Source organism: Pongo abelii, chromosome 2, assembly GCF_028885655.2.
Source record: "Pongo abelii isolate AG06213 chromosome 2, NHGRI_mPonAbe1-v2.0_pri, whole genome shotgun sequence".
Classification (NCBI taxonomy): domain Eukaryota; kingdom Metazoa; phylum Chordata; class Mammalia; order Primates; family Hominidae; genus Pongo; species Pongo abelii.
The window spans coordinates 1,877,708-1,904,337 of NC_085928.1; the positions used below are offsets into that span (position 1 = coordinate 1,877,708).

Here is a 26,630-nt window from a genome sequence, read left to right on the forward strand (position 1 = left end):
AAGCCAAGTACTCTCAATACTTATGAAGTCAGTAAATCTCATTATTAATCATTACCCTTGAACAAGTTTATGTAGTTCTGTGAAATGTTCATAGATTTAAAATATATAGCTACACAATAATATACTTCTAAACTACTCTAAATATTTAAACTAATCATATTTCCTATGAAAAGCTCAGCACTCAACTATATAGATATAGATATAGACATGCATATATATGTGTGTGTGTGCGTGGGTGTGTATGTATATATATATATGTATTTCCTTAGGTTAAAACACACACATACACATTTTGCAAATACATTTTCCTCCATATATGTGGATACGTATAAAATAGCTTTGTTAGACCAAAGTTAAAAGTTACAGCATTATGAAATCAAAATCCACTGCTTCCAGCTCAAAAAACCTTAATCACTATTAATGAATTTCATATTAGGTCCTCAGTCCTATGTGTCTTATCCACCATCCCTAGGACAGGGTCCTTAAACTTTTGGTTCTAGAATCTTCCTGAGCCATCACATTTATGTTCTGCACATTAGAGTGGAAGAAAAACAAAACAAGAAAGCAGAGGTTTTCAAAGTATAATATCATTAAGCTGCAGCATCAGCATCATTTAGGAACTTACTAGAAACGAAAATTCTCAAGCTCCTCTCCAGACTTACTGATCTAAAACTCCAGGATGGAATTCAACCATATGTTTTTTTGTTTGCTTGTTTTTTTTTTTTTTAAACAAGTCCTTCAAGTGATGATGATACACAACAAAGTTTGTGAACTACTGCTCTAAGGATATATCCCAGTTACACACACCACTTTCCCTCACATACTTAGTCATATGGCCACACATCACTTAAAAGCAGGGTAGGAAATGTGGTCATTATTTTTAAGTAGCCATAAGCCCAGGTAAAAATCAGGAATTTCATTAGTCTGATGAGTGTTTGAATAATGGTAAGCATTATCAGCCCGTGCCACATAATTTTGAAAAGGAAGGTGGGGGGTGTGGTCACAACAATAGAAAGCAGGATGCTTTTTTTTTTTATTATTATACTTTAAGTCCTAGGGTACATGTGCACAATGTGCAGGTTTGTTACTTATGTATACATGTGCCATGTTGGTGTGCTGCACCCATTAACTCGTCATTTACATTAGGTATATCTCCTAATGCTATCCCTCTCTTTGCCCCCTACCCCATGACAGGCCCCGGTGTGTGATGTTCCCCTTCCTGGGTCCAAGTGTTCTCATTGTTCAATTCCAAAACCACAATGAGATACCATCTCATACCAGTTAAAATGGCGATCATTAAAAAGTCAGGATGCTTTTTAACAATATTACGCTTCTTTCATTAAAATTTTTAATTTTGTTGAAAATAATTTCAATTAAAAACAGATTGCCAGTTTTCTGTATTTACTAGTTTTAATGGCAGCCCTTTTCTCTTATTCAATTTTTAAATCTTACACTAATCATAGGCGATGGGGATCATTTTTCTCTCCATCTTAAAGATAAGAAAACTAAAACTTCCAAATTATAGGTTACCTTACTCAAGATATCATACACCTAGTAGGCAAGTCAGACCTAGAAATCAGGTTTCCTTGCCCAAAGTCCTTTACACATTTTGTTACATCACATTTATTTAATAAAGGCTACATTCTTTATCTTTAACATTTCAGCACTTTAGTTTTCCTCTTTTCTTTTCTTGTCCCCCAAAGTATTGTTTTCCTGCAGATGTTCCCTGAGAAAATGTTGAAGCCTTTTAAAATGTGAAGGCTAAAATAATAGTTTATGTAGCAAGACTAAAAGAACTTTACAATTATAATACTAATCAGAATGAGATACACTTGACATTTCACCTCTTTCTTGTTTATATTTCAATCATTGAAACCTCAAAGAAATAACCAGATTTTAATAACTGAGAAATGTTAATAACTCAAGATAAATAGCTGCCTAGCACTAATATTTCTACACTTTGATTTGAAGTTAAACTAATGCGACAACACAATCTTTAAGAGACGATGACAACTGACGTCAAATTGTTGCTTGCTTGTTCTTCCAGTTAAAAACTGAGAAAATACTTGTTATGACAGGAGCTATAATGAGAATAGAAAGTGATTAAAAGTTACTGTTTACTTTTGATATCATGACCAGAATATTAAATTCTACTCAAGTCACTCTTTAATGGTTTGGAAATATTTATTGTTAAGGGGGTCTAATAAGAGAAACTGATTATTTGCTCTAGCATTTCATAATTTCCACGTGAAAACAAAAACAGCTATGTGGTTTACAAATATGAAACTAAATATAACATAATCAACATAACACATGTTAACAGTAACCATATATTTCAGAACAGGGAATAAAAGAAACTTTATTGAAAGGCCATATGAGTTTGACGCTACATAGCAGAGAGTGAACTCCTTATATTGTGACTAGCATAGGTTTTCTAACGCTGTAAGGGTCAGTAGCATGGAAGATCATCTGGCCATGACTTAGCCAATCCCAGAGGTAACCCCTTTGCTCTATGCATGCTGTATCTGAAGCGATATAGTTACTGATCCAAAAGAGCCATTTTCAATCTCAGAATTGAAATTTTTCCCTGACAGAGGTCCTAGATACAAAAAGGAAGTATTCGGTCTTACTACTACTGTGGGAAAGAATGTTCATTAAAAAAGGTCATAAATAGCTGTAATTTTATAAAATGATAAGATTAATCAGGATTCGGGAGGAATGGAATAAAACTATTACATCACCCTAAAGAGACAGAGAAGGAAGTGATCATTCCATTTATACAGAGCATGGATCACATGATGATAATAATTACACCATGTTAACATATATTGAGAATTCATATTATGATTAGATTGTATGTCAAGTATTATGCACACTATCTCAGTTAATCTTCATTACCTATCATTCAGGCGTATTATTCTCTTTTTATCTTTATTCCTTTTTTTTGAGATGGAGTCTTGCTGTGTCACCCAGGCTGGAGTGCAGTTACACGATCTCAGCCCACTGCAAACTCTGCCTCCCGGGTTCAAGCAATTCTCATGCCTCAGCCTCCCGGATAGCTGGGATTACAGGCGCATGCCACCATGACTGGCTAATTTTTGTATTTTTTGGTAGAGAAGGGGTTTCGCCATGTTGGCCAGGCTGGTCTCGAACTCCTGACCTCAAGCGATCCACCCGCCTCAGCCTCCCAAGGTGCTGGGATTACAGGAGTGAGCCACTGCATCCAGCTTTACTCCCCTTTTAAATCGGGAATCAGAATGATAGAATTTCAGTTTTTAAAGTCATATAGTTAGCTTGATAAGATGGCTAGATATCCACCAAAAGTTATAGACTTACAGCAAGGGAGTAGCTGTATAAACAAGGATTATATTTCTCAGCTCCCATTTCTATCCAAATAAGTTTGTTGGTAGGTTCTCACCAATGAATAAAGGTGACTGTGTCACTTCCAGGTCATGATATTTAATAAGCTAGTCAGCCTTCTCCAGGTTCTCTTATTATACCCACCAAGTGGATTTGAGACCCTATACAAGGCTGGAGCTACGAGATGGCAGAGGCCTAGCTCCCTGAATCATGTTGTGTTGGAGAGCTGCTTTGCATTTTTATTAGTTAAGCCATAGATATATTTGGGATTTTTTTTCTTTTTTTTTTTTTTTTGCAATTGTGTAACTCTAACTAAAACAGCCAATAAATAGTGAAACATGGAAGAAATCTAAGTTTGTCTAATTCTTGGAGCCATGTTGACTCATATGTTCTCCTGATGTACCTGGATGGGTCTAAATAGAATTGTTCAATATTATAATATGGCTTCTTCCATCAAGGAGTCACACTTCAAGTTGAAAAGAGTACCAATAACATTGGTAGTTTTTTTATACCCTAAGAAGAGAATGCTAGTAACTCATCAAATCATGATAATGATAATAATAATAGACCTGCTGAGTTAATTCACTCAGCCAGATTTATAGATATACTTTTGTCTTCCACATTCATTGAAAGAAACAAACCTCAAAACTGGTATTTGAGGGAAAACTCAAACACCTTATTTTCGCTCAGGCCTAAGCCTAGTCCTCCAAGACAATTTATAGAAGCCGTGCATTTGGAGTTTAGGGAGGGGTATCCATACACTGACAGGACTAAAACTGTGATCTCTATTTGATTAACATTTTGTCTATAACTGTCCCTCCTGTTGTCACTCTCTTTCCAACCTTCTCTATGATATCCCCATTTCTCAGCACAATGACAGGTGCAGAATGAGATCTGAGTATACACACACGCTGTTAAATAAAAGAGTAAAGATGGTAAGAATTTGTAAAATCAAAGCTGTGCTTTCCCAGGGAAAACGTTCTATCTTTTGTTTACTTTGTTACATGTGGTGATAATATGTTAACTTTTTTCTTTTTTTTTTTAAAAAAAAAAAACCTTGTTAACCAAAATATAGCATTTAAAAAAACACAAAATTTTAACTGAGGATATTCCAGTACACCAAGTTCCCTATCACATTGGTTCTCAACCCATCAGAAAGCAAGTGGGCCTCATCACCCTCCACAACGCCAACCCCTCCACCAAGAAGCAAATGTTCAGACCAGATATTACAACTCTAACTTAGAAGATACAGACATGAAGCCTGAGTATTTCTCTTTTTCAAAGGTTTACATTTCTTTTTCTTAAAGTACTACAATGATAAGATACAACCAGACTGAGAGTCATCTTCACAGCAACAAAAATACATGGCCTTTACGATAAATATATTCATATAATAACAAACAGCTAACATTCAATGAATGTATAGTGAGTCCACACTAAATAGAATGTGGTCATTCTCCCTTTAATCACCACAAATATTATTTAACATAGATATTAGCCTAATCTTACAGAATAGAAAATAGAAGGTTTGAAATATTGAGTGTATTTTTCAGGGTCACAAAGTTATTAAATGATGACCCCTACATTCAACTTTTTTCTCTTGGACACAGAATCTATGCCTTTGAACTTCTGTATACACTTCCTATGCAAAAAATCTCCACAAATAGTTTTACATAAACAGTTTTTCCACTTAGTCTAATTTACTCAGATTCTTAGGATTACATTTGTTTGGAATGTGCTCCTCTTAAAAACAGCGATCCAGTGTACATTGATCTCCAGATATTTTTGTTTTTATGGTTATTGATACTCTGATCCATAGTAGGTCTTAATATTGTTTCCAGTTAGTTTGGGGGGATCCCTTTTGAGCTAATGTATGGCATAGAAAATGGCAAAGACTTCTGAGACTATGGAATTTTCCATATCATATAGAGAACATCAAAGGAAAACCTATTTTGCAAAATGCTCTACTGTCTGAAAATTGATCAGGATGGGAAATCACATAACATAATTTTCTTGGGACAGTGTTGGTTTGTGCCTGTTGTCTTAGGAAAATGGAAGAGGGAAGAGTAATATCTTAACTACAAGGCTTTTGTGAAAATTAATACACATAGAATTTTTGGTAAATGGCTGCACCTGCTAAATACACTATAAATGTTCAATATTATTACTGTAATTATTAGTGTAAACAGGTGTTAAAACATCTAACTCTTTTATTCACTGCAACATATATTTGTAAATTTTTCTTGGTTCTAAAGGTACATGCTTTCAAATTTTCCTGAGTATTATTCCTCATTCCATCTAAAAAAAGCAATTTAAAAAATAAATCTCAACTCTCTAAGTTTCTAGAAATCGTTTTTACTTGTGGTGATTTTGCTCAGCCAATGAGTCCATTATAAATCCCAATTTCAGGTTACAGAATGTTTAAAATTGAGGTAATGACTCCATTACCCAAGCTGAAACACAATATTTCAGCTTTATATGTACTATATCAAAAAGAACACTGTAAATAGGTGTTTCTCTTGTGAAATGTAAGCAAATTAAATTCAGATCATATGAGGCAATGAATTAGAATTTGTTTTTTAGTTACTGTAGATTGCCTTTTCCTGTCCATTTCTTGAATTTTCAAATCTTATGTGCTATAATTTACAAACTTATTGAGCTGAATATATTGTAATGCATTATAAATTTAGAGCAAAAAACTACAATGTCTAACCACCTTTTTATTTATACTGTAATGCCCGCAGGAGAAAAAAAGATGTGAATTAATAGTGTGATCTACAAGTAAATGTATAAAATGTATAAAGCCATAATTTATGTACAAACAATCCATGCTATTTCTATTTTATAATTTCAAAGGGTTGCCAGCATTTGTTATAAAACATCCTTGTCAAAATAACCTAATAAAAAAGATAAAAATTAGTAACAATCCATTTTGAAACAGTTTGAAATACATGAGGAAATAAATAGCTTATTACAACTAAATTAAGGTAAATTTTCTATTCTGTTTTCTAGCATGAAGGGAATATAGTAATTTTGTGAAAAAGGCCCTCGATATGATATGTCTCTATTAGAACATAATATATGAATAGCAATTATAATAATTAAATATAATTACATTAAGAATAATTAGTACTTAATGTATAAATTGCAGTACACTACTCAGTAATTAAATACAGACAAAATTTCAACATGATTTATATTGCTTTATCCCTTATTCAGGAAGTGGTGAAAATAATCTCCCTGTTTGTTTTCAATTCAACCAGCATCACATCAGTTTTCCATGTTTTTAAAGCTAGATAGGTCATAAAACTAATGACTCACTCAACTTTCAAAGTGGTTAGAGTTTGATGGGCTTAGCAAATGCTCTAGGGAAGTCACTTCCTACTTCTAGAGACTCCTAGGGTGAAAGCTGGCTCTGCTGTGGAAACACGTGAATAGCAACGTCAAGATTTTATTATGATTTACATATAATAGGATTTGAAGCTACTGATACACAAATCCAGAGGAGAACTGGCATAGATTGTTTTGATTTCTATTTGTTTGAGTAGCTCCTTTTGAAAACAATGTGTGGAATTGGAAAATGACAGATTTCTGAGATTTTGGAATTCTCCACATTTTGAGGGCAACATCAAGGGGGAAGATAATTTGCAGTAATTTCAGATTGTTGATATACCACCATCAGAAAGATTATAGAAAGAATACAGAAAGATACACCATCAGAAAAAATGAGTAAAGAAAAATAAGCCTATAGACTTTTGACTCAAGTATGGTTTTAATTTCTAAAAATTAAGTTATGTCATCAAATGTTAAAAAAGCAAACTGTGAAAAGGTCATGTAATATTCAGCATCTTAACAAGTTTGATATTAGTTAACTATTTTTCCATAGTAATTTATTAAGTTTTTTGTCTGTTTTTCAGACATGTAAGAGTTATACCTTATATTCAGCCAGTTCTTACTGGTACAGCTTCACAAATTGTTAAAGTATGAAATACTTTTCTACCAATTGGTAAAACCTGGTTTCCAAACTTCCTGAGTGACCACTCTGCCACATTAGTATCTCTCCTGGCTTTCTCTGTCCTATCCTCTTTAAGATTTGGCAAATAACCTTGGCATAGGAGATAGTAAGAACTCTGCTCCAGCCCTAAAGCCAGTTTCTATTTAGTGTCTTAATGGTGATAAAACATACTGAATGCTGTCCTTAGAAAGATGCTCTTTTCCCAATCTTTTCCCAAACTTCCTTAGCATCTCGAGTATCACACCTAGATGTTGCTTTTAGCTGGGACCCTTTCCATATGGAATGTTGAGCAGTAAAGCCAACCAAGCACTGGTAGAGTGACCAACATTTATTAGCATTTGAGGGAATCAAGGGACACAGACACTGGGAGGAAATCATAGAGGCTGACGATCAAAGTACAAAGGAATGAAGAAAACCAGCTCTCTCCCAGGCAGGCACTGATATCTAAAGTGGAGAATAATCCAGAAGAAGAGGAGGAACAGAAGACAGTGGAAACAAAGTAGAGGCAGGGGAAATGAAAACATCAAACACAAAAGTATGTCTCAGGAAATCTGTGTCTTCAGGTGCAGGAAGGTAAGAAACAAGACTAAGAGAAGTGAATCATGAAAGTCCTTCTGGCTGTATAGCTGGAGTTCAGACATGCTTCTCCAGAGAACCCACAGACTTGAGGGACCAAACAGCTCTAGGTATCTAAGAATGGAGACAGAATGAGTCCCTAGAAGGCAGACTGACCTTCTCACATGAATAATCCTTGCTCAGTATTTGCCAAAAAGTTGATAAGATTAATTCATTGTCCATCAATTTATAATGATTGAAATTCCAGTATGGACATTACAGTCACATAACCCTTCCATTCAATCCCTGGGAGCCTGCTTACTAATACTGTATCTTTAGCAAGTGATTTAATCCCCCTTAACATGTTTTTTCTATTGAATTAATTAATTAATTAATTTTTTAGATGGAGTCTTGCTCTGTCACCAGGCTGGAGTGTAGTGGCACAATCTTGGCTCACTGCAACCTCTGCCTCCCGGGTTCAAGCAATTATCCTGTCCCAGCCTCCTGAGTAGCTGGGACTACAGGTGCACGCCGCCACACCTGGCTAATTTTTGTATTTTTAGTAGAGACAGGGTTTTACCATGTTGGCCAGATGGTCTCGATCTCTTGACCTTGTGATCTGCCCTCCTCGGCCTCCCAAAGTGTTAGGATTACAGGCGTGAGCCACTGTGCCCGGCCGAAAAATATTTTAATGCTAAATGAAGGTACAAATATTTTTAAATTGCTTTGGACTGATCAGTACTCAATAAATGAGAACTGTGTTGTAATGATCACATTGAACAGTAAGGAGACTTCATTAGCAGAGTGCCTGATATTCTGCCAGTGAGATCTTCTTTGGTCTCAGGAATGGACAGAGGAAAGTAGTTACTACTGTCATTTCAGAAGACAATCTCTCTGAGGAAGCTGTTAACACATTCCACTTTATCAAGGCCCTTTCAATGCGTAGAAATTTGCTCTACATTACTCAAGTGAAAAATAATGTGCACCTTTTGTATTTTCCATTTTCTATCTGTTTCATGTGGTTTTGAACACCCACCTGCCTAGCTAGTGGCCCTTTCCCTTTTGTTAAGGGCAAAAAGTGCCTCTGGCTTCTTATGCAGTAAATAAATCTGGGGAAAAAGAAATCAGCTTTCAGTTCAAGGAAGGTTCTCATCAGCCATGTCTTTTTGGTTTGATCATCATGTCTACTCTCCCATGCTAAATTTAGCCAATGGGACCCTTGCTGCTCTTCCAAAGGTACTGAACTTGAGGTTCAGTCTTGAGACACACAACCCCATCAGAAGTCTAGACACAACATCCCCATCAAGGTCCTCTAGTGACTGTTGCAGTCTGGGAGAACAGAGGAGGCTCCATGCACAGAAGCTTCTCCACAGCTGTCTGTAAATTCCAGGAACCCACTTCACCCATGGCAGCAGAATCCTTGCTCTTCTAGGCCATCTGTATCTTTTCCTTCCCATGGGCTAGCTTTCTTGAACAAAAGCAGTTTAACTTCTGTCTGGCAGGAGTAGTGTCCAGGCTCAAGGCAAGGCTGCTTTGTGACATGCCCACAGGAAAACAAAACTTACGTGTTTTTCCATCTGACCATATTCAACATGCTTTGCAGGGATACTAAAAGCAATGAATCTTATTCCTTCACTGATAATTGCATATGATTTAATTACTCAAAATAATTTTAATAATATGCAATTCAATAATGGGAAAAAACTTTTAAAAAATCTATAAATTATAGATTAGTACATTCTTTAGATATGTAAATTGATACTTCATTAAAATATATTCATCAGAATAATAAATTCCCATGTACAAAATCTTTTGATTTCTCCTCGTGGTATAAATTTATTCAATAAATGTTATGTAAATATCTATTTTAACATTTAGGATGTGCAAAATGTTAAACAATAAAATATAACCAATGAATGTTAAAAATTACTATTAACATATGTATGCATATAGGTATGTATATGTGCTTATGTGTATATTTATATTTATATTTCATTGAAAACCATGTAACATAACATCCTTTCCATTTTCTAAGTTTATTACTGCGAAGTGGGAAAATAATAATTTTAATATTGTAAAACTTATTAAAAACTTGATATGTGAAATATATTTAATATTTCTGCTGTTTTAAAATTCCATATTTCATAAAATTAATGAATTTTAAATGTAAGTCCAGTAAAGGTAAACTATAATTTGAGGAATGCTTGATCAGTACATATCTAACCTATAATGAAATGTAAATACTGAAGGAGCTGAGGTCTTTGTTAGACTCAAAAGTTTTAAATTTCAGCATGAGGACAATATTATAGCTCAAGACTTTGACAGCTGTTACATGAATGATATTGCATTAATCCAATAATTTTCAGAAAAGGTCAAAATAATATTAATTTATAGTGACATCCTGAGGTCAGGAGTTCCAGACCAGCCTGACCAACATGGTGAAACCCCATCTCTACTAAAAATACAAAAATTAGCCAGGTATGGTGGCCGGGGTGGGTAATCCCAGCTACTTGGGAGGCCGAGGCAAGAGAGTCGCTTGAACCCGGGAGGTAGAGGTAGCAGTGAGCTGAGATCACGCCACTGCACTCCAGCCTGAGTGACAAGAGACTCCATCTCAGTATATATATATATATATAATGACATCATATACATAAAAGCTCACAAATCTGAATTTTCCATTTTATCTCATCAATTTCTATGAAAGAACTTCTTATTTTACTGACATTAGAAAAACATACTCAGGTATTAACTGAAAAGAGATGAAAAGTAGTTTAAGAAGTAAAAACAAAAATCCAACCAAAGCTCAGTTTCATTTCTCAGCCCTAAGATAAATAGTACAGTGTATGTGAAACAACAACAAATCTAATTATGCAGCAAAATTTACCTCATACTATTACTCTATTTTATCTGAGTACTTGTAGTAAATTCTTTTGGATAAAATGTTTAAGGTCTATAAGTTAAAGGTGAATCTGTGAAATGCAATATATTAGGATATATTAAGCTACTGTGACGTCTAATTCATATAAAGCATATATGACATATGACAGAACAGTTGATATTCTCTAGTACCCCCAAAGTAACTTGTTTAAGGTCACATCCAGCCATTACATAGGATAATCATTGTGCATGGGCATGTTGGCCATATGCTGTCACTTTGTTTATTACAGCATTATTACTTCAAGTTTGATATTATGACTCAGTTTTGTTAGAATTCTTCAACCTCTTCACTCAAGCAATGATTTTCTGAGAGAAAAAGGTAGAGCTGGCAAGAAGAGGACATACATTTCCTAACACTGAGTTCATGAAATGATGTTTAAAGGTAGAAATAAGTTTTGTATTATGACTGTGCATCTAACTTGTATAAGGTACCTTCTGATAAATAAAAATTTCCTTATAACATTTTTATTTAATTGACGATATTAAGCTAAGCACAGTATCCGGTTAGAAATTGTCATTTGATGTAATTTCAAAGTAGAATATTTTGAAGCAATCATGTGTCTTGTGATCTTAAAATATTTTAATGGTAAACTTCAACTATTCATACAATTTTGAAGTACTGAAAGTATTTCTGTGTAATCAAATTACGTAATAAATATTTTGCTAAGAAATTCTAAGACCTTTTAAAAATATTATTTTTGATTCACAAGTAGTTTTTGGAATGTTTAGATAACTGAAGTTTTAAAATAAGAATGTTTTTGTACCAGTATCATGCTGTTTCGGTTATTGTAGCCTTTGGGCAGTACGGCCATTTTAATGATGTTGAGTCTTCCAGTCCATGAGCCTGGGATGTTTTTCTATTTGTTTGTGTCGTCTCTGATATCTTTCAGCAGTGTTTTGTAACTATCCTTGTAGAAATCCTTCACCTCCTCAGTTAGCTGTATTTCTAGGTATTTTACTCTTTTTGTGGCTATTGTAAATAGGATTGTGTTCTAGATTTGGCTCTCAGCTTGAATGTTATTGGTGCAAATAAATGTCACTGATTTTTGTACATTGATTTTGTATCCTGAAACAATGATTGGTACTGTCTGGATAAAGTTAAAGTTTTGCCTGTTGTTGCATTTGGCCCAGTGAGAAAGAAATTTGAGCAGTGTGCAAAACGCAAAGTACTCTATAGAACAGCATTTCTAGTATGATATTAAAGCAAAGTTATAGAGAGGAGTCTGTGTTATTCCAAGGTAGTAGAGGTATGGGTATTTGTGTGCATGTGTGTATGTCTGTGTGTGTTATAAGGGCTATACGATTGGCTGGACAAAGTCAAGGATATTTGGCTCTAACTTTTGTTGTATATGACACAAATACACTTAGCAAGTGATAATTTGTACATAAAAATAACCAAGATTTCTGTGAAATTTTGCAATGGATGAAAAGTAGGATAAAAGTTCTTCCATGGGGATATTGTGTGTGTATATATACACACACACACACACACACACACACACACTTTAAGAAATAAACGTACCACCCCTATCCAAACCTTTGAAGAAGCATTTTAAGAGTCTGACATGCATCTGCTAACTCACTGTACTGTTTGTTATGTTACCCATTTTTTTCATTTTGCCTCATATCATTGACAACTTTCTAGCTCAGATTTACCTTGTCATTTTTCCTAGTGAATAGAATTTCATGTATGTATATACAATAACCTCATTTACTCATTTTTCCATTAATGAACTTTCAGATTTTTTCATTACTTATTACAAATAATGATCCAGTGATTATCTTTGTGTATATATGCCTGCAAATTTGTGCAATCTGTGTGTTGAATAAATTTCTGAAAGTGAAAATGCTGGAAATTTATATTTTAAGAAAGATTTGAAGTAGTGGTAAACATTCCTTTGTAGGTAATAATGAATACAAGAAGTACAGATTTGGGTAGAAGAAACAAGATTCGGAGTAGAAAAAAAGACCTGGGAATCATTTATCAACATAGTTTGATAAAAACGCTATAGAGAAAGGTAGGTGGAAGTAGAAAGCTAAAGAAGCTCAGGATCAGTCTTGGTCTGCCATATGTCAGAGGTTTTGCAGAAGTGGTGTAAACAATGAGTACAATAAGCATGTGATATAAAAAAGAAAGGACTGTCCAGAAAGCAAATACCAAAGAGCATCAAAGCTAACGAGTGGTCAGTAATCTTCAATTATTAATAATAAGTAGTCTTAATCCTAAAACAAAAAGGGATATTGGAATCATCCATGAGATCGCTGCCACACTAAAGAACGGTTTTGTAAAATACTTATGATGAAGACACAAATGAAGAATGCCAGGCACAGGCAGGGAAGTGGAAGCAGAAACATGTTTCACAAAGATGTATGGCAGGGGCAGGAAAAGTGAATTTGAGGCAGCACCTGTCTTAACAAAAGACACTTGTTAAAATAAGTTGAAGGAGATTAAGCACAATTGTTAATTCTTATGGCAAATTAGTTGGGGTTACATAATTTGCTCTCATGGTAGATCTGAGTTATAGATAGAATATTAAGTTAGAATGGACAAATTTAGGGACTCAAAGATATTTGATTATATATCATAAAGCCAAAGCATTTTCTAATTGAAATATCTGTGGCATGAGAAAAAAAAGTGAGGCTATAAATTTAGTCAGACTGCTTTCAAAATGATTATAGTAAACTTTAATGCTTACATTTTAAAAAGTAAGAAAAATGTTGTTGGTCAATACTGAATATATTTAATCGTATTTACTGGCAGTTTTGTTAAATAAAAGAAAAAAGAAACATGCAGTACTGATTGTGCCACAAGCCATAGAAAAGACTAAATACTTGTGGGTATTTTTATTTTACAGGCGTTACATGCATATCACTGATTCTTCTAAGTGATTGGCAGACCCTAAATAAAATTAATAGCATAAATAGTAGAATTTTATACTAATGTGAAAGTCAACAAATAAACTGCCTTCGAATTGATTAAAAGTTTCTTAAGTGAAAACTTTAAAGGGAGTGTATGCATGGGCAAAATCCAAAGAACACATAATATGGATGAATAAAAGCAGGGGGAAAATTGAGCATAGCTGACCCTGACATGCTAAACAATTTTTAAAAAAGATACAGGGTAATTTAAGATATTTATGAAAAATTATCAAGTGAACATATATTTTTATACATTTCTGATCTTATATAATATAAAAATCAAATGAAATAAATAACAGGCTATTTAGCACATTTTTCTGCTTTCTTCATGTGTGAATCCCATATCTGATTCAGAAACAATTTTTGTAATAGTTTTATGTTTTTCCAATATTAAAAGTAATACACGCTCATTTTTGAAAATTGCAAATAAAGTACAAAATGTGAAATCATAACTGCAAAAGCGATTTTAAGTGTTCTTACCACAAAAATGATAAATGTGAGGTGATGCATATGCTAATTAGCTCGATGTAGCCATTCTACAATATATACATATTTCAAAACAACATGTTATACATGATAAACATATATAATTTTTACTTTTCAATCAAAAAGTAATTAAAAAACAAAGACAATTTTTAAAATGATATATGCTTATTTTATAATTGCAAAAAAGCTTCTCAATTTACAAAGATTAACACATAATATTTGGATAAATTTTCCTTCAAAATTTGTATGCAGGTTGAAAAAAATTTTAAGTTGGTATATAAATTTTGCTCCTCAAATTTTATAAAAATGTAATCAGCATTTTCTAACATTATATTTAAAATATAATAATATTTTAAATATTATTTTAATTGATGCATGAAAATTATATTATTGTTATGGTATATCATAATGTTGATAATCTCATATTTGGACATCTAGATTATTTTATCTTTTCTTTTTAAATAATACTATAGTGAATGCAAGTTCTGATTTTTATGTGTGCATATATCCTTAGAATAGAAATGTAATCACATGGTTAAAGTGTATTGACATTGAAGGCCTACTGATATGCTGGCTAAAATATATACTTACACCAGAAATGTGTAAGTGCGTCAATCTAACCTGGAAAGTTTGTTTCAATCTAACCTGGAAAGAAAAAATACACATAATCATCTGTAAAGGATGTATTAGTTTAATAGAGATAAACAGCTATCTCCTTGAGTATTAACTTATATTTGATTTTGAACACTTTCATGGTGCACATTAGCTTTCTGTAGTTTTTAAAAAATGTTTATTTGAACTGCTGTTTTTGTCCTTTACCTGATTTTCTATTGAGAGAGTGGAATTTTAAAATAATTTATAGGGGAGGAGCCAAGATGGCCGAATAGGAACAGCTCCGGTCTACAGCTCCCAGCGCGAGCGACGCAGAAGATGGGTGATTTCTGCATTTCCATCTGAGATACCGTGTTCATCTCACTAGGGAGTGCCAGACAGTGGGCGCAGGTCAGTGGGTGAGTGCACCGTGCGCCAGCCGAAGCAGGGGCGAGGCATTGCCTCACTCGGGAAGCGCAGGGGGTCAGGGAGTTCCCTTTCCAGGGGTGACAGACAGCACCCGGAAAATCGGGCCACTCCCACCCGAATACTGTGCTTTTCCGACGGGCTTAGGAAACGGTGCCCCAGGAGAGTATAGCCTGCACCTGGCTCAGAGGGTCCTACGCCCACGGAGTCTCGCTGATTGCTAGCACAGCAGTCTGAGATCAAACAGCAAGTCGGCAGCGAGGCTGGGGGAGGGGCGCCCGCCATTGCCCAGGCTCGCTTAGGTAAACAAAGCAGCCAGGAAGCTCGAACTGGGTGGAGCCCACCACAGCTCAAGGAGGCCTGCCTGCCTCTGTAGGCTCCACCTCTGGGGGCAGGGCACAGACAAACAAAAAGACAGCAGTAACCTCTGCAGACTTAAATGTCCCTGTCTGACAGCTCTGAGGAGAGCAGTGGTTCTCCCAGCACGCAGCTGCAGATCTGAGAACGGGCTGACTGCCTCCTCAAGTGGGTCCCTGACCCCTGACCCCCGAGCAGCCTAACTGGGAGGCATCCCCCAGCAGGGGCAGACTGACACCTCACACGGCCGGCCAGGTACTCCAACAGACCTGCAGCTGAGGGTCCTGTCTGTTAGAAGGAAAACTAACAAACAGAAAGGACATCCGCACCAAAAACCCATCTGTACATCACCATCATCAAAGACCAAAAGTAGATAAAACCACAAAGATGGGGAAAAAACAGAACAGAAAAACTGGAAACTCTAAAAAGCAGAGTACCTCTCCTCCTCCAAAGGAACGCAGTTCCTCACCAGCAACGGAACAAAGCTGGATGGAGAATGACTTTGACGAGCTGAGAGAAGAAGGCTTCAGACGATCAAATTACTCCGAGCTACGGGAGGATATTCAAACCAAAGGCAAAGAAGTTGAAAACTTTGAAAAAAATTTAGAAGAATGTATAACTAGAATAACCAATACAGAGAAGTGCTTAAAGGAGCTGATGGAGCTGAAAACCAAGGCTCGAGAACTACGTGAAGAATGCAGAAGCCTCAGGAGCCAATGCGATCAAATGGAAGAAAGGATATCAGCCCTGGAAGATGAAATGAATGAAATGAAGCGAGAAGGGAAGTTTAGAGAAAAAAGAATAAAAAGAAACGAGCAAAGCCTCCAAGAAATGTGGGACTATGTGAAAAGACCAAATCTACGTCTGATTGGTGTACCTGAAAGTGACGGGGAGAATGGAAACAAGTTGGAAAACACTCTGTAGGATATTATCCAGGAGAACTTCCCCAATCTAGCAAGGCAGGCCAACATTCAGATTCAGGAAATACAGAGAACGCCACAAAGATACTCCTCGAGAAGAGCAACTCCAAGACACATAATTGTCAGATTCACCAAAGTTGAAATGAAGGAAAAAATGTTAAGGGCAGCCAGAGAGAAAGGTCGGGTTACCATCAAAGGGAAGCCCATCAGACTAACAGCAGATCTCTTGGCAGAAACCCTACAAGCCAGAAGAGAGTGGGGGCCAAAATTCAACATTCTTAAAGAAAAGAATTTTCAACCCAGAATTTCATATCCTGCCGAACTAAGCTTCATAAGTGAAGGAGAAATAAAATACTTTACAGACAAGCAAATGCTGAGAGATTTTGTCACCACCAGGCCTGCCCTAAAAGAGCTCCTGAAGGAAGCGCTAAACATGGAAAGGCACAACCAGTACCAGCCACTGCAAAATCATACCGAAATGTAAAGACCATCGAGACTAGGAAGAGACTGCATCAACTAACGAGCAAAATAACCAGCTAACATCATAATGACAGGATTAGATTCACACATAACAATATTAATTTTAAATGTAAATGGACTAAATGCTCCAATTAAAAGACACAGACTGGCAAATTGGATGAAGACTCAAGACCCATCAGTGTGCTGTATTCAGGAAACCCATCTCACGTGCAGAGACACACATAGGCTCAAAATAAAAGGATGGAGGAAGATCTACCAAGCAAATGGAAAACAAAAAAAGGCAGGGGTTGCAATCCTAGTCTCTGATAAAACAGACTTTAAACCAACAAAGATCAAAAGAGACAAAGAAGGCCATTACATAATGGTAAAGGGATTAATTCAACAAGAAGAGCTAACTATCCTAAATATATATGCACCCAATACAGGAGCACCCAGATTCATAAAGCAAGTCCTGAGTGACCTACAAAGAGACTTAGACTCCCACACATTAATAATGGGAGACTTTAACACCCCACTGTCAACATTAGACAGATCAACGAAACAGAAAATCAACAAGGATACCCAGGAATTGAACTCAGCTCTGCACCAAGCAGACCTAATAGACATCTACAGAACTCTCCACCCCAAATCAACAGAATATACATTTTTTTCAGCACCACACCACACCTATTCCAAAATTGACCATATACTTGGAAGTAAAGCTCTCCTTAATAAATGTAAAAGAACAGAAATTATAACAAACTATCTCTCAGATCACAGTGCAATCAAGCTAGAACTCAGGATTAAGAATCTCACTCAAAACCGCTCAACTACGTGGAAACTGAACAAGCTGCTCCTGAATGACTACTGGGTACATAACGAAATGAAGGCAGAAATAAAGATGTTCTTTGAAACCAACGAGAACCAAGACACAACATACCAGAATCTCTGGGATGCATTCAAAGCAGTGTGTAGAGGGAAATTTATAGCACTAAATGCCCACAAGAGAAAGCAGGAAAGATCCAAAATTGACACCCTAACATCACAATTAAAAGAACTAGAAAAGCAAGAGCAAACACATTCAAAAGCTAGCAGAAGGCAAGAAATAACTAAAATCAGAGCAGAACTGAAGGAAATAGAGACACAAAAAACCCTTCAAAAAATTAATGAATCCAGGAGCTGCTTTTTTGAAAGGATAAACAAATTTGCCAGACCACTAGCAAGACTAATAAAGAGCAAAAGAGAGAAGAATCAAATAGATGCAATAAAAAATGATAAAGGGGATATCACCACCGATCCCACAGAAATACAAACTACCATCAGAGAATATTACAAACACCTCTACGCAAATAAACTACAAAATCTAGAAGAAATGGATAAATTCCTCAACACATACACCCTCCCAAGACTAAACCAGGAAGAAGTTGAATCTCTGAATAGACCAATAACAGGATCTGAAATTGTGGCAATAATCAATAGCTTACCAACCAAAAAAAGTCCAGGACCAGATGGGTTCACAGCCAAATTCTACCAGAGGTACAAGGAGGAGCTGGTACCATTCCTTCTGAAACTATTCCAATCAATAGAAAAAGAGGGAATCCTCCCTAACTCATTTTATGAGGCCAGCATCATCCTGATACCAAAGCCTGGCAGAGACACAACAAAAAAAGAGAATTTTAGACCAATATCCTTGATGAACATTGATGCAAAAATCCTCAATAAAATACTGGCAAACAGAATCCAGCAGCACATGAAAAAGCTTATCCACCATGATCAAGTGGGCTTCATCCCTGGGATGCAAGGCTGGTTCAATATACACAAATCAATAAATGTAATCCAGCATATAAACAGAACCAAAGTCAAAAACCACATGATTATCTCAACAGATGCAGAAAAGGCCTTTGACAAAATTCAACAACCCTTCATGCTAAAAACTCTCAATAAATTAGGTATTGATGGGTCGTATCTCAAAATAATAAGAGCTATTTATGACAAACCCACAGCCAATATCATACTGAATGGGCAAAAACTGGAAGCATTCCCTTTGAAAACTGGCACAAGACAGGGATGCCCTCTCTCACCACTTCTATTCAACATAGTGTTGGAAGTTCTGGCCAGGGCAATTAGGCAAGAGAAGGAAATCAAGGGTATTCAATTAGGAAAAGAGGAAGTCAAATTGTCCCTGTTTGCAGATGACTTGATAGTACGTCTAGAAAACCCCATTGTCTCAGCCCAAAATCTCCTTAAGCTGATAAGCAACTTCAGCAAAGTCTCAGGATACAAAATCAATGTACAAAAATCACAAGCATTCTTATACACCAATAACAGACAAACAGAGAGCCAAATCATGAGTGAACTCCCATTCACAATTGCTTCAAAGAGAATAAAATACCTAGGAATTCAACTTACAAGGGATGTGAAGGACCTCTTCAAGGAGAACTACAAACCACTGCTCAAGGAAATAAAAGAGGATACAAACAAATGGAAGAACATTCCATGCTCATGGGTAGGAAGAATCAATATCAAGAAAATGGCCATCTTTCCCAAGGTAATTTACAGATTCAATGCCATCCCCATCAAGTTACCAATGACTTTCTTCACAGAATTGGAAAAAACCACTTTAAAGTTCATATGGAACCAAAAAAGAGCCTGCATCGCCAAGTCAATCCTAAGCCAAAAGAACAAAGCTGGAGGCATCACGCTACCTGATTTCAAACTATACTACAAGGCTACAATAACCAAAACAGCATGGTACTGGTACCAAAACAGAGATATAGATCAATGGAACAGAACAGAGCCATCAGAAATAATGCCACATATCTACAACTATCTGATCTTTGACAAACCTGACAAAAACAAGAAATGGGGAAAGGATTCCCTATTTAATAAATGGTGCTGGGAAAACTGGCTAGCCATATGTAGAAAGCTGAAACTGGATCCCTTCCTTACACCTTATAGAAAAATCAATTGAAGATGGATTAAAGACTTAAATGTTAGACCTAAAACCATAAAAACCCTAGAAGAAAACCTAGGCAATACCATTCAGGACATAGGCATGGGCAAGGACTTCATGTCTAAAACACCGAAAGCAATGGCAACAAAAGCCAAAATTGACAAATGGGATCTAATTAAACTAAAGAGCTTCTGCACAGCAAAGGAAACTACCATCAGAGTGAACAGGCAGCCTACAAAATGGGAGAAAATTTTTGCAAGCTACTCATCTGACAAAGGGCTAACATCCAGAATCTACAATGAACTCCAACAAATTTACAATAAAAAAACAAACAACCCCATCAAAAAGTGGGCGAAGGACATGAACAGACACTTCTCAAAAGAAGACATTTATGCAGCCAAAAAACACATGAAAAAATGCTCATCATCACTGACCATCAGAGAAATGCAAATCAAAACCACAATGAGATACCATCTCACACCAGTTAGAATGGCAATCATTAAAAAGTCAGGAAACAACATGTGCTGGAGAGGATGTGGAGAAATAGGAACACTTTTACACTGTTGGTGGGACTGTAAACTAGTTCAACCCTTGTGGAAGTCAGTGTGGCAATTCCTCAGGGATCTAGAACTAGAAATTCCATTTGACCCAGCCATCCCATTACTGGGTATATACGCAAAGGACTATAAATCATGCTGCTATAAAGACACATGCACACGTATGTTTATTGCGGCATTATTCACAATAGCAAAGACTTGGAACCAACCCAAATGTCCAACAATGATAGACTGGATTAAGAAAATGTGGCACATATACACCATGGAATACTATGCAGCCATAAAAAATGATGAGTTCACGTCCTTTGTAGGGACATGGATGAAATTGGAAATCATCATTCTCAGTAAACTATCGCAAGAACAAAAAACCAAACACCGCATATTCTCACTCATAGGTGGGAATTGAACAATGAGAACACATGGACACAGGAAGGGGAACATCACACTTCGGGGACTGTTGTGTGGTGGGGGGAGGGGGGAGGGATAGCATTGGGAGATATACCTAATGCTAGATGACGAGTTGGTGGGTGCAGCACACCAGCATGGCACATGTATACATACGTAACTGACCTGCACGTTGCGCACATGTACCATAGAGCCTAAAGTATAATAATAAGAAGAAGAAGAAGAAGAAGAAGAAAAAATAAATAAATAAATAAAATAATTTATAAAATCCTTTTACATTTTAAAATCTTTAAGCCTTCATATGTAATGTTATAGTTTATTTGTAATTTTTCCTAAAATTTTGGAAGATATTTTAAAATTTTCATCAGTTCCTGCCTAATTTCAATAGAGCCGTTAATTCTGCATTCTTATCTGTGTAAACTCCTGAGACCAAGAATATTCTGAATTCTGCTTGTTACATCTTTTTAGTGCCAATTTGACAAAAATCTTTTTCTTTCCATATATGAATATGGCATTATGTTGAGGAAAACAAAACTAAACAAAACTGTAGCAAGTCATCTCCACATTTAATAAAATCAGTAGGTGTAAAACTATACAAAAGCACTTCCAGTTTTAGTAAAAGTGTGAGTCATTACTTTTTAAAATCTGTTTCTCGCCTTATGGTGTAAATACAACTATTAAAGTATATTAGCATACATCTATGTGCTTTGTCTCAAATGCTCAAATCAATCCTATATATTCCAAAAAAATTGAAACACGTGATGTATAATTACTCAGTTTTGCTAACATTTATATCAATATGTATGTTATCTTTATTTTTAAATGAACAAGAAATTGAAACAAGCAAAAAAACCACATACATATGAAACATTGTATGTGTCATAAACATGTATACTTTACATATAAAGCACTATGTTCTTAAATTGACAGTGTGAGAATATTCATTTCTCACTGTAAGCTGCTTTTTTTTTGTAGTTTAATTTGTGAAGTCATCAACTATATTTCTTCATATATAGTAATTTCTGTTCTTATAAGTGTTACACATTTTATACATTCCTGAGTTTAGGTTCATTATATACTCTTTGAATATTCTCTTCCAGATGCCTCCCACAAAAATAGTTAGAGAAAATGCTAATTATGTCATATAAGCACTTTTGGAGAGTTCTCCAGCTTTTGATGAGAAAAACTACTTATTTCTGAGGTAAGTTTTGTTTGGAAAATAGTTTCATTACAAAGAAAAAACCAATATATGAAATGGCTGCCATATCCTGCCATTAACTCCCTCCCCCACACTTCCAAACTGAGTTGTTGCAGCTTGATTTGAAAGTTATTTCCAATACCATAGTATTTTGCAATCCATTTTATAACCAGGTCTGGGAAGGTTATATTATTTCAGTTAGTGCAGTGCTAATACAGATATTCATTGGAACATTGTTATTATCTTTCAAAATGTAGTATATAAGCAGCATTGGTAAATTACAGGCATACCATGGAGATATCGTGGGTTCAGTAACAAACCACCCCAATAAACTGCATTTCACAATAAAGCAAGTCACACAGACCCTTTGGTTTCTAAGTGCTTATTAACGTTATGTTTACACTATAGTGCATTCTATTAAATATGCAATAGCATCATGTTGAAAACAATTTACATACCTTAATTTTAAAATATTGCAAAAAAAAAAAAAAACTAACAATCATGTGAGCCTTCAGGAAGTCATAATTTTTTTGCTGGTGGAGAGCCTTGCCTCAACGTTGATGGTTGCTGACAGATCAGGACGGTAGCTGCTGAAGGTTGGGGTGGCTGTGGCAATTTCTTAAAATAAGACAATAAAGTTTGCTGCATCAATGGACTCTTCCTTTCATGAACAATTTCTTTGTAGTATTCAATGTTATTTGACAGCATTTTACCCACAGTATAACTTTTTCCAAAACTGAAGTCAACCCTCTCAAACCCTGTGGCTGCTTTTTTTTTCGAACTTTTAATTTAAATTCAGGGGTACATGTGAAGGATTGTTAAACAGGTAAACTTGAGTCATAGGGGTCTGTTGTACAGATTACTTCATCACCCAGGTATTAAGGCTAGCATCGATTAGTTGTTTTTCCTGATCCTCTCCCTCCTCCCACCTTCCACCCTCTGATAGGCCCAAGTGTGTTTTGGTCCCCTCAATGTGTCCGTGTGTTCTCATCATTTAGTTCCCACTTTTAAGAGAGAACATGTGGTATTTGGTTTACTGTTCCTGTGTTAGTTTGCTAAGGATAATGGTCTCCCACTCCATCCATGTCCCTGAAAAAGACATGATCTCATTCTTTCTTATGGCTGTACACTATCCCATGGTGTATATCTACCACATTGTCTTTATCCTAACATTGATGGGCATTTAGGTTGATTCCATGTCTTTGCTATTGTAAATAGTGTTGCAATGAACATATGCATGCATGTGTCTTTGTAATAGAATGATTTATATTCCTTTGGGTATATACCCAGTAATGGGACTGCTGGTTCCAATGGTGTTCCTGTCTTTAAGTCTTTGAGGAATCACCACACTGTCTTCACAATGGCTGCTGCTATGTCAACTAAGTTGATGCAACATTCTAAATTCCTTGTTGTCGTTTCAACAATGATCACAGAAGCCTCACCAGTAGTAGATTCCATGTCAAGAAACCACTTTCTTTGCTCATCCATAAGAAGAACTCCTCATCCATTCAAGTTTTATCACAAGATTGTGTCTGTTTAAGATATAGACCAATGGAGCAGAACAGAGGCCTCAGAAATAGCACCAGACATCTACAACCATCTGATCTTTGACAAACCCGACAAAAACAAGAAATGGGGAAAGGATTCCCTATTTAATAAATGGTGCTGGGAAAGCTGGCCAGCCACATGTAGAAAGCTGAAACTGGATCCCTTCCTTACACCTTATACAAAAATTAATTCAAGATGGACTAAAGACTTAAATGTTAGACCTAAAACCATAAAAACCCTAGAAGAAAACCTAAGCAATACCATTCAGGACATAGGCATGGGCAAGGACTTCATGACTAAAATACCAAAAGCAATGGCAACAAAAGCCAAAATAGACAAATGGGATCAAATTAAACAAAAGAGCTTCTGCACAGCAAAAGAAACTACCATCAGAGTGAACAGGTAACCTACAGAATGGGAGAAATTTTTTGCAATCTACCCATCTGAAAAAAGGCTAACATCCAGAATCTACAAATAACTTAAACAAATTTACAAGAAAAAAAACAAACAACCACATCAAAAAATGGGCAAAGGATATGAACAGACACTTCTCAAAAGAAGACATTTATGCAGCCAACAGACATGTGAAAAAATGCTCATCATCACTGTTCATCAGAGAAATGCAAATCAAAACCACAATGAGATACCATCTCACACCAGTTAGAATGGCAATCATTAAAAAGTCAGGAAACAATAGTTGCCGGAGAGGATGTGGAGAAACAGGAACACTATTACACTGTTGGTTGGAGTGTAAACTTGTTCAACCATTGTGGAAGACAGTGTGGCGATTCCTCAAGGATCCAGAGGTAGAAATACCATTTGGCCCAGCAATCCCATTACTGGGTATATACCCAAAGGATTATAAATCATGCTACTATAAATACACATGCACACATATGTTTATTGCAACACTATTCACAATAGCAAAGACTTGGAACCAATCCAAATGTCCAACAATGATAGATTGGATTAAGAAAATGTGGCACATACATACCATGGAATACTATGCAGCCATAAAAAAGGATGAGTTCATGTCCTTTGCAGGGACATGGATGAAGCTGGAAACCATCATTCTGAGCAAACTATCACAAGAACAGAAAACCAAACAGACTCGTAGGTGGGAATTGAACAATGAGAACACTCAGACAAAGGGTGGGGAACATCACACACTGGGGCCTGTCGGGGGAGGGGGATGGGGGGGCGGGGGCAGGGATAGTATTGGGAGAAATACCTAATGTAAATGATGGGTTGATGGGTACAGCGGGCCAGCATGGCACATGTATACCTATGTAATGAGCCCGCACGTTGTGCACATGTACCCTAGAACTTAAAGTGTATATATATATATATATATATATATATATATATATATATATATATAAAGATTGCTGATTACATTTTTATAAAATTTGGGGAACAAAATTTATATACCAACTTAAAATTTTTTTCAACTTGCGTACAAATTTTGAAAGAAAATTTATCCAAATATTATGTGTTAATCTTTGTAAATTGAGAAGCTTTTTTGCAATTATAAAATAAGCATATATCATTTTAAAAATTGTTTTTTTAATTACTTTTTGATTGAAAAGTAAAAATTATATATGTTTATCATGTATAACATGTTGTTTTGAAATATGTATATATTGTAGAATGGCTACATCGAGCTAATTAGCATATGCATCACCTCACATTTATCATTTTCAAGCTGCACTTGAATTGTAGTTCTCTTGCTATTTCCACAACATCTGCAGTTACTTTCTCCACTGAAGTCTTGAACCCCACAAATTCATCCAAGAGGCTTGGAATCAACTTCTTCCAACTTCTATTAATGTTTATATTTTCACCTCCCATAAATTACAAATATTCTTAGTGGCATGTAAAATGGTGAGCTTTTTCCAGAAGGTTTTCGATTTATTTTGCCAGATTCGTCAGAAGAATCACTATCCAGGGCAGCAATAGCCTTGCAAAAATGTATTCTTAAATGATAAGATTAAAAGTTAAAATCCCTCCTTGATCTATGGGCTATAGTATAGATGTTGTATACATGAATACAACACTAATCTTGTACATCTCCATCAGAACTCTTGGGTGACTAGATACATTGTCAATTAGCAGTAGTATTTTAAGAGGAATCATTTTTTCTGGGCTGTAGCTCTCCACATGGTAAACCATGCTATAAATAGATGTGCTGTCATCAAGGCTTTGTTGCTCCATTTACAGAGCACAGGCAGAGAAGATTTACCATAATTCTTAAGAGTCCTAAAATTTTTGGAATAGTAAATGAGCACTGGCTCCCACTTAACATTACAAGCTGCATTAGCCCCTAACAGCAGTGTCAAGTCTGTCCTTTGAAGCTTCAAAGTCAGGCATTGACTTCTCTCTAGCTGTAAAAGTTCTAGAGAGCATCCTCTTCCAATACAATGCTGTTCTGTCTAAAATTAAAATATGTTGTTAGTGTAGCTACCTTCATCCATTATATTAGCTAGATCTTCTGGATAACTTGCTGCAGTTTTTACATCAGCACTTGCTGCTTCACCTTGCATTATTATGCTATGAACATGACTTTCATCCTTAAACCTGATGAACCAATCTCTGTCAACTTCCAACTTTTCTTCTGTCACCTCCTTACCTCTCTCAGCCTTCACAGAATTAAAGAGAATTAGTGTCTTTCTCTGAATTAGGTTTTGGCTTAATGGAATGTTGTGGCTGGTTTGATCTTTTATCCAGACCATTAAAACTGTCTCCATATTGGCAATAAGGCTGTTTTGCTTTCTTAACATTTGTGTGTTTAATGGAGTAGCACTTTTAATTTTCTTTAATAACTTTACCTCTGTACCCACAATTTGGCTATCTGGCACAAGAAGACTAGCTTTGAGCCTTTTTTGGTTTTTGACATGCCTTCCTCATTAAGCCTAATCATTTATAGCTTTTTATTTAAACTGAG

The 26,630-nt window shown here is 35.8% G+C and overlaps 1 protein-coding gene and 1 long non-coding RNA gene across 17 annotated transcripts in view; one reads left to right on the forward strand and one right to left on the reverse strand.

Annotated features, from left to right (window-relative positions):
• The window catches only part of EPHA6 (EPH receptor A6), a 965,948-nt gene that overhangs the window by 670,796 nt on the left and 268,522 nt on the right, over window positions 1–26,630 (reverse strand). The window lies entirely within an intron of this gene.
• LOC129058417 (uncharacterized) overlaps window positions 11,108–26,630 on the forward strand; it is a 108,364-nt gene continuing 92,841 nt past the window's right edge. The window contains exons 1-3 of one of the 3 annotated variants that reach the window (XR_008523485.2): window positions 11,108–11,249; window positions 12,772–12,885; window positions 22,041–22,141. This is a non-coding gene — a long non-coding RNA (uncharacterized LOC129058417). Of the gene's footprint in view, window positions 11,250–12,771; window positions 12,886–15,134; window positions 15,283–22,040; window positions 22,142–26,630 lie in introns of all 3 variants that reach the window. The other 2 variants (XR_008523483.2, XR_008523484.2) reach the window with 2 other exon arrangements.